The sequence below is a fragment of the Peromyscus leucopus genome, chromosome 12 (genome assembly GCF_004664715.2).
Source record: "Peromyscus leucopus breed LL Stock chromosome 12, UCI_PerLeu_2.1, whole genome shotgun sequence".
Taxonomy (NCBI): Eukaryota; Metazoa; Chordata; class Mammalia; order Rodentia; family Cricetidae; genus Peromyscus; species Peromyscus leucopus.
The window spans coordinates 68759246-68768660 of record NC_051073.1 but is presented as its reverse complement, the minus strand read 5'-3'; positions in this window follow the sequence as shown (position 1 = coordinate 68768660).

Genomic DNA, 9415 nt, shown 5'->3' with positions numbered 1-9415 from the left:
AAAAACCCATCACTTAACTTACGTCTGTTAGAATAATTCTGGTGAGACAAATCTAATAGAAATTCTATGCAGTGCAATGAACAGTGCTTTCGTACAGGAAAATGTTTGTATCTTGTTGACATCTTTCTAGCTTGGTGAATATTACATAAATGTCCAGATAGTGACCAATCAGCAAACTGCTTTCTCTGTCCCAATTTAGCCCCAGTCCTCACAGCTTGTTCTTCCGGCTTTGGAAGCTGTCCTCTGAAACCACACGTCTATGAATTATATGTATTCTGACAACCTTATCTACCTTATATTTTAGATTTTTTCCTTTTACAACCGTGGGACAATAAAAGAACTCCAGCTGTTGGAATGGGCCTGGTGGCTTACTCCATTAATCCCAGCACACAGGAGGCAGAGACAGGTAGAACTGTGAATTCCTGGTCTGCATATGGAGTTCCAGGCCAGCCAGGGTTACATAGTGACAGTCTTTTTCAAAACAAGAATCCATTTACTTTATGCCAACACTGCTTATGCTGAGCTTTGTGCTCAACACAAGTTTATTGACTGGTTGATTAGTGAACCGCATTATAACTGAGTTTTTTATACACTCAATCATTCATTCCAAAACAAAGATCATTCTGGCAGAAGTGTAAAAAGCGAATTGTATTTGTCTTAGGGTCAAGGTGAGGTTAACATGCTGTAGCACTGAAAGCTGAAGACAGACAGGAAACCATTGAAAAATCATGAGTGTGAAATGATGTATCTGCTGCTACTCAGACAGTGTGGAGACCTAAGCATTGAGGAGAACCAGCAAGAAAGCTTGTGAGGAGATGTCAGACTCTGAGGTTAAATGAAATATAGCCACTGTGAAAAAAATATTACTGGACATATAAGTAAATGGAGAAATTGACAATTTTGAAAGTTCCTCCTGGGGAAACACAGCATGTTTTGAAAAGGGACTTTTTGATTGGCATCTTGGGGTGGTGATGGAGAATGCCAGCAAGGAAGCTCCCGTTACCATAGCTGGAAAGCAGCAGGCCATTTGATGATAATAAACTTTATATTAGTAAGTATGGAGACAGAGATGAATAGTTCAAGAAAGCAAAGGAGAGAAGAGCACTACTTCCAGATGCCTCTCTTTCTTCCTCTTTTCAAAGTAATTATTGAACAGACATATGAAGAACATGTGTTCAGTGGTCCAGCAAATAATTAGCCTTCTCAGAGGGGTTACTCCACAGGGATTTCTTTATGGCAGAGAGATTAACTTACAGACTAGGTGACATCACTGTCAGGGTAAAAATGATACACCTTCATAATTACTTGGATATAGGGATAACTAAGAAACAAGAATAAATTAATGTCCACAGTTTAGACCAAGGAAACTGTATTATGTCAGTCTCCATGAAAAAGAAAAGACAGAGCAGATATGGAAAGAAATTGGTAGAAAGAAGGAGAGGCATCATTTTTTTATTTGTAAAGTTGAGGCCTGGTGAAATAGTTGTTCACATACTTGTATGTATGAAGACTGGAGTTCAATACTACAAACTCATGCAAAGAACAAACCTTTCAGGCTTGATAGCATGTCTTTACAATCCCATCACTGGAGAGTTGGACACAGGACAACCTCTGGGGGGCTTACTTGTGGGGGATCTCTGCAGCCACCAAGACCTTCAGAATGTTGATCCACATGAGGCAAGAAGGAAGTATGGTTCAACACAACTCAGCAGCCAGTGTTGTTTCAAACTTTGAGGGTCTGGTACCAGGCAGTTTATTTTAGACATGTTTAAGCACAGCACAATTTGGAGAAAAGTTTTCTGGTGATAATTAACTCAATCCTGTGGGCACAATAAAGCTTAAGAAATGACCACATTGAAACTCTTTGAAAAGTACACATGACATCTTCTGTAAAGATGGGTTCTACAGATTGACTACAGGTGACATCTTAAGAGTATGGGCAAAGGTGTTGTGTAGTCTTGGTTATATAGGTAACACAAAGGTCACCAGGCTGTTAACGACCTCCACTTCCAGGCAGAAAGCAAGTTATATATCTTTCCCTGTGAAGAGACAACCCGTGTGTTTAACATTCCTGGATTCCCTCGAGCTTATCTGTGAGCATAAGGACCTCTATGTCTCCTGCACTTACTGGCCTGCCAGCCTTGCCAGCAACAAAGGCTCCAAGCCAGAGCCAGACTCAGACTTTAAACGAAACAAAACAACAACAACAACAAAGGAAGGGAATCAGTAGGCCTCTACAGCCAGGGAAACAGGTAGATTAACTTCAGATCTTCACCTCTCTCCTTTCTCCTCCAGATCCAGTTCCCCAGTCTCACCCCCAGCTCTTTAGCAGACCACCTGGTGGAGCCTTCTCACCCTCTCTGTCCCTAGCTCCTGTGGATCACACAGATCTTCCCTTCCAACCTTCATACCCCCCAATCACCCTGATATCCCAGCCCACAACTCCCACAGGCATTCACTGGGAACCTGCAGGCCACTCCAGCCAGGCATATCTTCACCTCTCCCTTCTCCCATCCAAATCCAACTCCCCAGTCTCACTCTACTTATGTAGCAGGTCACCTGCTGTGGCCTCCCCTTCTCTTACAAACTCATGGAAACACAACAACTCATTACTGAATGAAAAAATGGGTCCCGACAGAAATTAAAGACTTTCTAGAATTGAATGAAAATGAATACACAGCATACTGAAACTTAAGGGACATAATGAAGGCAGTTCTAAAAGGCCAGTTCATGGTACAAAGTGCCTACATCAAAAACATTGGAAATATCTAATACTAATAACACCATGCCTGAAATCTCTAAAATAAATAAATAAATAAATAAATAAATAAATAAATAAATAAATAAGATGGCAAGAAATAATCAAATGCAGGGCTGAAATCAATAAAAACAAACGAACAAACAAAAATACAAAGAATCAATGAAATAAGGAGTTGTTTGTTTAAGAAAATCAATACAGTTGAAAAACCCTTATTGAAGTTCATTAAAAGGCAGAAAGAGAACATGCAAATTAACAAAACTAGAGATGAAAAGAGGAGGGTAACAACAGAGACAGAGGAAATACAGAGAATCATAAGGGCATACCTTAAAATCATGTACTTCACCAAATTGAAAAAAATCTAATGAAATGGATAACTCTCTCAACACACACCGATTACCAAAGTTAAATCAAGATCACATAAGCAATTTTAGCAGTCTTTTAAGCCCAAGGGTCATAGAAGCAGTAATTAAGTCTCCCAACACCAACTACAGCCTAAGGTTCAATGGTTCTAGCACTGAATTCTACCAAATTTTTAAAGAAGAGATAATGCCAATACTCCTCAAATTATTCCACAAAACAGAAACAGAAGGACTATCTACTGATTTGTTTTATGAGGCCACAGTTGCTCTGAAAACCAAACCACATATCCTCCCAAAAAGAAGACCAGTTTCCATATAAAAGTAGATGCAAAAATTCTCAATGAAATGTTGCCACCAAATCCTAGAGATTCAGGATGTTTCGACATCCATAAATCGATAAATGTAATACATCATATTAGCAAACTGAAAGAAAAAGAAAACACATGTCCATGTTATTGGATGCAGCAAAGGTCTTTGACAAAATCCAACATCCTTCATGATGTAAGTCCTAGAGCAATTAAGGATATAATAAACATACCTTAACAAAATAAAGGCAGTTTACAGCAAACCCATATCCATAAATGGAGAGTAATTCAAAGCAATTCCACTAAAATAAGGAACCAGAAAAGGCTGTTCATTTTCTCTATACCTGCTCAATATAGTACTAGAAGTTGTAGCTACAGCTATAAGACATCTGATGGAGATCAAGGGGATACAACTGGAAAGGAAGAAGTCAACGTATCTTTATTTTCAGATGATATGATAGGATACATAACTGACCCTAAAAAATCTATTGGGAAACTCCTATAGCTGATAAACACTTTTAGCAAAGTAATTGGCTACAAAATAAACTCACAAAAATCATTAGCTTTCCTATATACAAATGACAGACTGATAAATAAATCAGGAAAACAACACATTTCAAAATAGCCTCAAATATTGAAAAAAATATATTGGAGTAACTCTAACCAAGCAAGTTATATGATAAAAAACTTATATGACAAAAAAATTTAAGACACTAAAGAAAGAAACTGAAGAAGGTATCTGAAGATAGAACTATCCCCAATGCTCATGGATTAGTAATATTAATATAGTAATAATATGTCATTTACTGCACATTCTACAAATTTGAGCACCTTGTACATTAGAAAGTCCCACACACCCACAGTGTTTGCCTAGGCAGGAGGAGTTCTCATAGATTAGAGTCCTTCATCTGCAGGAATCTTAGGCTGGCATTGGATGCTGGTAAGTCCTGTGATGTAGAGTATGGCTCCTTCCCTGCATCTCCTGGAAATATCGCCCAAGTGAGAGTTCTCCGTGGTGTCTCTACTCCTACAAGTTCTTTCTTGGCACTCTTAAACACAGAGAGAGAACTACGATACCATTTGAAATACAGCCACAGTGCTCAGCTCCTGAATTCTGCTTGTGTGAAGATTTAGTAGCAAGTGGATCCACCAAGGTTTACTGTCTCTTCTGGATCAAAAGTTAAGTCACACATCGGCCTTCCTGAGCCCAGTATGGAACATACATGAATATTCAGAGGTGTAAGCTGTCCTTGAATAATAGATGTGAAGGGCTCAACCAATGAATCTATATAGACATCCTAAAGCTCTGCACTAATAATGGATGGAGAAGGCTTGATAATACCTGAAATGCCTCCAAGTATTTTCACTCAAATTCTGCTGCCTCTTACCCATACTAAACTCTACCAAGTGACAGACTGGTTCTACACTTAGTGTTGCCTCAGACTTGCCTTACGTAGACTGTGAATGATCTGAATCTTTCCTTTATATTTCTTTGAAAACCGTAACTGCCATCTTTACTATCTTTTTCATTTCACTCTTAGCTGTTAAATAAAAGTAGCTACATAGCAGCTTGAACACATTGCTTTTAAGATGCTTTTTCTGCTGTGTGCCAAAATGAGTTCATCACTCATAAATTATGCATCATCTAAAAATCCTTAGAACACAGACCCATACCACCCAAGTTCCTGGCAGCTATCTAGTTATGTGTTCTTTACGCTGCTTCTAATGCCATATTCCAGAATCCTCTCAAAGATCTTATCAGAATAAACTTTATTGTATTGGAGAAATTATTTTGGCCACTCCACGTAGTTAAAAGGATATTTATTTAATGGCGTAACTCACAAATTAAGTAATGGGTAGGTCGCAGGGTCTGGGGAAGGTGTAACAGAGTCCAGCGGTGTTCTCCGGAGCTCTGCACAATCCACCTTCACCGTTCAGCGTCCAGGCACCGAGCGCGCACAGAGAGAGCGCTGGCCCATCCAGCTCTCGGGGTCCCCAGGCGCCTCCCCTCGCCCCCCCTCATAGGCGTGACAGTTGCCAGAGTCTCAATGGGGGTTGGAACTTCCAGATCCAAGCTGGAATGGCTACCCACTACATTATCGCCCATTTTTCTATCTAGATTTTATCCATTCCCCTTTAGTAATTGCTAGGTTTAGAATTTCCCTGTGAGTACACTCTTCCCTGTTCTCACTGGACTCATCCTAATGTTCCACCTATGGAAACCTAGACTTTTCCTAGCCCAGTCCTCCAAATTCTTGCAGCCTCTGCCTTCTATCTAGCTTCAAAGCCATTCATACCTTTGTTAGGAAAAGAGCTTTACCTCCAATCACCCATTTTCCTTCTTGCTTTGTTTCTTTCTGCTGCTGTATCACAAATCAGACTGTGAAAACCCTACACGTACGTCTGCTTCCCAGAGTTCCTTAGGCTACAAAGTGTAGGAGCATTTGAAAATGGCCTCTATGCTGCCTTGTAACACAGTGAAGAACAAGTGAGATGCAGCAGACAGAGAGGGAGAGTCTGGCTTTCTTGTGCTTCTGACCGGCAACCCATTCCTGTAATAATGAACCCACTCCAGCAACAAGGGCATAAGTCCATCTGTAAGAGTTGAGCCCTCATAGTGTAATTATCCCTGAAATTCCCTATCTTCTTAACACAGCCACGAAGCAATTAAATTTAAAAATGAATTCTGAAGGAGACATTTCAAGCCATAGCAGACTACTATCAGAATTATGGAAGAAATTTTCATAGAGATAAAATGATCAGTTTTTGAATAATACAAAACTAGTAGAACAAGTGAGTAAAACAGACAAATTCATAGTTACAATTGAAGGTTTTAATGCCTACAGAAGGAACAAAGGAACATTATTCACCAACTTCATTGTATTGAAATGTCTGTAACTCTCTGCTAAGCACTAATTAACACATTAACTTTATAACTAATCTAGTTTTTTAATGTGTATATGCATGTCTCTGCATTCATGTGTACTATACATGTGTACTTGGCTTGAAGACCAGAAGAGAGCATCAGAACTGGAGTTACAGTTCTGAATTGCTATTTACGTACATTATTCTTTATTATTGGGTGGGTCCAGAGCGATAAAAATGATATTCACAAGTGGGAGAGAGGAGCTAAAGTATTATTTTCAAAAAAGAAGGAACAATGATGTCATCAAAAGGCAGGCTGAAGCAGACTGATGCTGGGCCATTTTTAGGTTTGAAAATTCGAAGTAACATGAGAATTCCAGGGGACCAGAAGAGATACAAAATATATAGTAGTATTTAGAATATAGATCACAGTGATGATGAGTTTGCTTTCCCAGGTATTATACCTCTGTCTACAATAATATATTATGCAAATAAGTATGTTCTTCAATATGTGAGCATGGGCATCACTAATTGTAGTGGGATTATTAATGATAAAAAGGAGGGTATAAAGCTGTGAGGAAGATGGAGTTGGGTAAAAGGGAAATCTGGAGAGAAGTAGCAGTGAATGGAAGTATCAATATGAATTATATAAACATGAAATTCTCTAAGAATATGAATATTATTTAGTAAAAATAAAACAAAATGTTGACTCTTATAGAATAAATAAAGCCAATTATATACATAGAAACACAGTGTATTCAAGAGAAATAGCATAAACCACTAACTAACACTCTGGTTCAAGAAATAATTTGATAAAATCTAAAGGTAATTATGAGTTTTTATACATTTAATTTGTATATGAAATGGTGTTTAAACATGCTATTAAGTATCTTCTATTAACATCCCTATGAAGCCTTTTAAATATAGGAGCTGGAGATTCACAGTCATCTAGTCAATTTTAACACTAAAATGAGCTTATGTTTTATTCTTCATGGAAATTACTTTACAGATCAATTTAAAGAATCAGTCTTCCAGTCTTCAGCATTTATGATTAGTTACCTATTTTTGTATACAGTGCACATTAACTTCCTACAAAAACTTAGTTCATCTATAGTTATTAATGTATTTCAACCACAGATTTTCATTTATTCAGGATATATTCATACATACAAATGAGGAGTAAAAATTTTGTTTCCTTTCTTTCTTTCTTTCTTTCTTTCTTTCTTTCTTTCTTTCTTTCTTTTTCTTTCTTCCTTTCTTTCTTTCTTTCTTTCTTTCTTTCTTTCTTTCTCTCTCTCTCTCTCTCCTCTCTCTCTCTCTCTCTCTCTCTCTCTTTCTCTCTTTCTTTTTGGTTTTTTCGAGACAGGGTTTCTCTGTGTAGCTTTGTGCCTTTCCTGGAACTCACTCTGTATACCAGGCTGGCCTCGAACTCACAGAAATCTGCCTGGCTCTGCCTCCCAAAATATTTTCTTTATTTTTCTATTTTATGTGCACATTTGCCTGTGTGAGGGTGTCGGATCCCCTGGAACTAGAGTTATAGACAGTTGTGAGCTGCCATGTGGGTGCTGGGAATTGAACTCAGGTCCTCTGGAAGAGCAGGCAGTGCTTTTAACCACTGAGCCATCTCTCCAGCCCGCAAAACTTTGTTTTCAAAAGTGTCATTGTTAAGATTCAAATTAGACATAGAAGACTCTTCCCCGCTCCATGTTTTTAAGCACAGTATTTAATCGATAGAAATGTGAAAACAAACTTTCAAGGACTGACACTCATTTCACCTGTGTGACTCTTGCTGCTGTCTGAGAGAACATAGGCGTAGGGCTGTCATAGTTACTCTGTTCTCTTCCTGGTTGTGAGTTTCTGTAGCTGAAGTTTTTCTGTGTCCCACCTGGCCTGCGGTCAGAACAAATCTCTCCCATCCATTTCCCGCAGTCACTGGGACCCAAGTAAACACACAGAGGCTTATATTAGTTACGAACTGTATAGTCTATGGCAGGCATCTTGCTACCTAGCTCTTATATCTTAAATTAACCTATTACTATTAATCTATGTATTGCCACATGTTCTGTGGCTTTACCTGTGTTCCATTACATGTTACTCCTTGGGTGGCTTGCTGGCATCTCTCCCTGCCTTCTTCTTGTCTCTCTCTTTGAATTTCCCATCTGTTTCTAAGCTGCCTTGCCATAGACCAAATGTTAAAAACTTAGACTTTCTGGACAGTGAAACATGTCTGCTCCTGGCAGCACCCATTTACTTTAAAGAGAAAGATGGACATTAAAGACACTCTATATGGAATTTATCTTCTTTGTGGCAAAAATAGCCATTTGGGCAAGAAACTGTTCTTGCCTGGACTGCTTGACAAAATGTTGTATCGACTGGACATGCAGGACCCATAGAAATGTGACTACTTAACTTTGCAAGGCAAGATGGTCCTTCAGGTTCCTGTTTCACAGAGGAAACTGCCAGACATTCTACCAGACACAGAGAAAAGTGACTGAGAGACTCTAGGCCTCTGGGCTGGAGATGAATGCCCCAATGTTACAGAGGAACTTTGCGTCCAGGCAGGCAGCTATCCTATCATTTCCAGAATTTTTGGATGTTGCTTACAAAGCACTTCCTGTGTACTTAGGTAATATTAAATTCTTCTGGGCTCTTTGATGTAGTTGAAGACTAGATAGTTATAATTTTTCTTGGTTATGATAAAAGATAAATTAGATATAAAACTTTAGAATCACAAATATAGGATAGATAGAATATTTCTTTAATTTTTGCCAAATACAAATAGACTAGATATTGTAACTGTAATTCTCACTTGATAATTGTTTGTGATATGTAATTTTACTATGTTAAAGTTAAAACCTTCCTTTTAATTAGACAGAAAAGGGGAAATGCTGTGGGATAATGCTTTTGTACACTGGTTTAATAAAATACTGAATGGCCAGTAGTAAAGCAGGAAGTACAGGCAGGAAAAGCAGACAAGGAGAATTCTGGGAAGAGGAAAAACAGAGTCAGAGAGATGCCAGCCTGCCACCTAAGGAGCAACATGTAATGGGATGCAGATAAAGCCACGGAACATGTGGAGATACATAGATGAATAGTTATGGATTAATTTAAGATATAAAAGCTAG